We start from the raw sequence: 4,894 nt of genomic DNA, 5'->3' as shown, positions 1-4,894 counted from the left end.
GATATATCCTTTTGTAAGTACAATTACGCCAAAGGAAGTGAAAGAATAAATCAACCCAAAGGAAGTGCCTGAAGCTCAAGTATATTGGGTACATACGTAGAGTTTTAATTGTGTGTCAAATTTGTTTCCACAGTTTGACCCATTGGTTATAAGAGACTAAATCAGACTTAGCGGCTCTACTCACACAAAAACTCATTCAAATATGAAAGCTTTCATTTCCCTTTGTACCATGACATTCTACGTAGTTGCCCCCTCAAACCCATTCAATGCCCATCTGTGTTTTGTTCTCATTTGCAGCACGTACTTCCTCCTCTATATAAAGGCCATGAAGCATGCCAGCCAGAGCCAACTTATACTTATCAAGATTATTACCAACAAAAAAACCTCAAGTTATGGCAATGCAATTACGATCTTTTCTCTTAGGCGTGCTGCTACTAATTGGCTTTGCATTGACAAATAGCAAAGCAGATATTAGAGCTCCACCCACGCATTTTGACACTGCTTCTCTCAATAGGAGCAGTTTTCCAGAAGGGTTCATATTTGGCGTAGGTTCTGGATCTTACCAAGTAAGTCCTTCCTTCTTCTAGGCTTTAATTTAATTTCTGTTCTGATTGGTTAGGGTATTCTTTCAAATTCAGATCAAGCATCGATCCTTGCAAGAATATTGACATCTTCTTCATTGTGTCTCTTGTGTATTTCAGTATGAAGGTGCTGCAAACGAAGGTGGTAGAGGACCAAGCATTTGGGATACCTTCACCCACAAATATCCAGGTCTGTCCAATCAAATCATGAATTAGTTAAAATAACAAAATGGTATTACATTTACTCTTATGCTCTAAATATTTAATTAAATTTTCAATGATTTATTGCAGAAAAGATTAATGATAGCAGTAACGGAGATATCGCTGTTGATCAATATCACCGCTATAAGGTTCATGACCCAATGTGCACATATTAAATTTTGAAGCATGAAGAAAACTCTGGATATTGAAGATAAGCTCCCCATAATGTTTAGCTCTTTCTCATAAAATCTTTTTTTGTTATGCAATGTAGGAAGATGTGGGGATTATGAAGAATATGGGGTGGGATGCTTATAGATTCTCTATCTCTTGGTCAAGATTATTACCAAGTAAGTTCATCCACATCCTCACATTTGGTTGTCACCAATCGTCAATATTTCTGCCTTCATGTTGATTTTAGCTTAAGTAATGTGTCCAAGTTGTCTACCGAATAATATAAAAAAGATTTTTGTTTCAATTAAAATAATTAATTGGAATAACTGAAGCAAAAATATTATTTTTTTTCAAAGATAAATTAAATAGAAGTCGAAGTTCAAGTTTCGACATATAGTCCAACTTTTTTAAAGTTCAGTTTAAATTGTATCGGTGCACTTATTTCGTTATTTCCTTGTTTTGTTTTAATCATTAGATGGAAAGTTAAGTGGAGGAGTGAACAAGGAAGGAATCAAATATTACAACAATCTCATCAATGAGCTCTTACGCAATGGTGAGTCATCCCACCTCACATGATCAGTAATTTATAAAATTACAGTTTCATGCACTCATAAAAATAAAAAAATAAAAAAAACTCGTTTTATCAAATTTATAACTCGCTTTTATTGATCATGCCATTTATAGGTCTAACGCCATTTGTGACACTCTTCCATTGGGATCTTCCCCAAACTTTAGAAGACGAATATGGTGGTTTCCTAAGCCCTCATATTGTGTAAGTGAAGAAATTAGTCCTCTTAATCGTATTAATAATTCAATTAATAAATACAATTATGACATTTACATTCTGAAATGTGTATATACAGCAATCACTTTCAAGATTACGCAGAACTTTGTTATAAGGAATTTGGTGATCGAGTAAAGCATTGGAGCACACTGAATGAGCCATATACCTTTAGTAACTTTGGTTACGCAATCGGGTCTCATGCGCCGGGACGATGCTCTACTTGGCAGCAACTAAACTGCACCGGGGGAGATTCATCTACTGAACCATATTTGGTAACACACCACCTGCTCCTTGCACATGCAGCTGCCGTAAAATTGTACAAAAATAAATATCAGGTACAATTCATCAGTTTTTTTGTTTCTCATAATATTGGATTCTAAGTTGTAACAAGAGAGCGACTACTTTACTTTTTTGTGACTCTAAAACAAACAAACTAAATGTTCTTGTGCAGGCCTCTCAAAATGGAGTGATAGGGATAACACTAGTGTCACATTGGTTTGAGCCCCTATCAGAAGAAAAAGAAAATAAGAATGCTGCATTACGAGCTTTGGATTTTATGTTCGGATGGTAAGTGTATTTTGAATTTACTTATGAATATGTAATATTTACTACTTACTAGCAAGCAATGTATATTATAATGTCAAGTTAATGCTTGAAAATTTTACATTCTTGTAGGTTTGTTGAGCCATTGACAAGTTGGTGACTATCCTCAAAGCATGCGATCTCTTGTCGGAAGCCGATTACCAAAATTCACGAAAGAACAATCCAAGTTGCTAATTGGTTCATTTGATTTTCTTGGACTAAATTACTATGCTGGTTACTATGCAAGTGATGCACCTCAAAATAACTCTGTATACGCAAGCTACACAACAGATGCTGGAGTTAATCTTTCATGTGAGTAAAAATTCAGAATTTAATTCATGCAATTTAAGTTTATAGACTAATTAGATTCTGATATTCATATACATTGTGGCAGCTGAGCGTAACGGGGTCCCTATCGGTTCAAAGGTGCACATCAAATTACTAGATTATGCCTTTATGATTTTGACCATTAATCGTTTTGCACTTACAAATGTGACTCCTAAAAATCTAAATATCTTCAAATTTGGGTGCAGGGTGCTTCGGAATGGCTAAATGTTTATCCACAAGGAATTCAAGATCTTTTACTCTACACAAAGAAGAAATATCACAATCCAGTCATTTACATTACTGAAAATGGTAATTATTTCTAGCCTTAAGTAATTGCATGATCAATGTTTCACATATTTTTGGTGTAAAACACACACAAGTAGTACAAAGTCTCTAAATTTAAAATGTATTATATTGCAGGTGTGGATGAGTTCAATGATCCGAAATTATCACTTGCCGAAGCCCTTAATGATACCCATAGAATTGACTACTACAATCGCCACCTTCATTATGTTCAAAGTTCTATTGAGTAAGTATATTAACAAATTCATTTAGAATATATATCAACACACGTATGTATATGGTCTAGCTTTAGATTTTGAGTTATTGATTCATATTATTGACATAAATATATTTAATTTCTTTTTAGCAATGGTGTCAAAGTGAAGGGATTCTTTCCATGGACGTTGCTAGACAACTTTGAATGGAGTTCGGGATACAGTGTTCGATTTGGTATTACCTATGTGGATTACAACGATAGGCTTAAAAGGCACCCAAAACTGTCGGCGCACTGGTTCAAAAGTTTCCTTAAGCCGTATTGAAAACTTCATATCATATACTTCATTCAATATTTGTATTTAATTCAACAATGTGAATTTTATGTATTTACAATAATTCTAGAGATTCAAAATTTATGTACATACAAAATTTGAATTCCAAATTTGTGTACATACAATAATTTCAATTTTAGTCCTTGTATAAGATTAAATTTCCATTAAACCTCATGTAAAATTAGACATTGATTTTTAGTCCTTTGACGACTGTCAACATACATATAATTATGAAACTCATTTGTTTGTAGTTCTTTGACTGATTGGTCCTAATTTTCATCTATTTGTTTAAATTCCATTGCACTTTGACCATTATACCATAATAACAAAAAAAAATTGAAATTTCGTGGCCCATTGTTTAGAGGCTACATCAGTTTCAATTTGTCACCTTAAAGAAAATTTTAAGAGAAATGTCACCTTAATTTTTCAAAATTCATGATTTGTCATATGACCTTAACGTCATCCAATTTTTCATCCATTCTCAAGGGTATTTTAGTCTTTCCAATATGTAAATCCTCTGTGAAGCTCCTTTTTCGAACAAAATGCACCACCGGTGACTCCAAGCAATCCCTCGTCCACCTTAAAATCCATTCCTCCCCTTCCCTCATCAAAGCCCCTGCTTCCATTCCCCATTTCCTCTTCCCATTCTGAATTCTCTCTCTATGATGGAACATCTCCCTCCACACACAAATTCCCTCAGCCCACCCAAAACTGAGTTGATTTCCTCTCTACAAAAATCAAAGACTGAATAACCTCACAAAATCAAAATAGTTATAAATATTTATCTTCGAAGTCCATATAAGCACTCAAAATAAAGCTGAGAGATAGAATATAGAAGTGATCAACTGTAACATCCCGTTCCAAAATTTAATTGAATTTAAAAAATTCTAAAGTGAAAGGACGACTTTAACCTTAGGGTTCCTTGGTAGTTTAAAGTTGAATTTTTACTCAAGGGTCATGTTGGGAATTTTCTTGGTTCCTTTATGTAGTGCTCGAGCTCACGAGTTCGTAAACACGTGGTGGGCCCAAATCGGAGTTGAAATGAAGAAGTTAAGATCTACATAAGTTTAGCGGCACAACCGTAATTTTTGCAAAGTCAAATTATAAAAAGCTTGACAGCTCCTTCTCTCTGACTTCTCTCTCTCTCTCTCTCTCTCTCTCACACACACACACACACACTCACATCGCGATGCTGTCACTTTGACAAGGATGCTGAACTTGAAGAGTTAGTTGGACAAGCAAGATATGCAACTTTTGATTGTGCTTTCTGTTGATGAAATGGTTGCTATGATGTTTAGATATAATCATGAGTTGTTTGTTGTCTGTGCAGGCAATCTTTGATTTGGAAACAAACTCGGACCTGAAAAGTGAAATGAAGGATCTATACATAAATTCAGCTGTGTAAGAACTGTTTATTG

General features: G+C 34.5%; 1 pseudogene across 1 annotated transcript; it reads left to right on the top strand.

Annotated features, from left to right (window-relative positions):
- Positions 1-286: 286 nt before the first annotated feature.
- Positions 287-3,672, top strand: LOC148921610 (beta-glucosidase 12-like; annotated as a pseudogene). Its single transcript, XR_016123158.1, has 13 exons — positions 287-566; positions 702-771; positions 873-931; positions 1,054-1,129; positions 1,429-1,506; positions 1,638-1,725; positions 1,817-2,072; positions 2,189-2,304; positions 2,413-2,631; positions 2,714-2,745; positions 2,853-2,955; positions 3,067-3,175; positions 3,296-3,672. The product of XR_016123158.1 is annotated as a beta-glucosidase 12-like (transcript).
- Positions 3,673-4,894: the final 1,222 nt, after the last annotated feature.

Source organism: Prunus mume, linkage group LG1 (assembly GCF_029339155.1).
Source record: "Prunus mume cultivar Tortuosa linkage group LG1, ASM2933915v1, whole genome shotgun sequence".
NCBI classification, from domain to species: Eukaryota; Viridiplantae; Streptophyta; class Magnoliopsida; order Rosales; family Rosaceae; genus Prunus; species Prunus mume.
The sequence above is the reverse complement of the archived record's forward strand: the minus strand, read 5'-3'. Positions and strand labels throughout refer to the sequence as shown.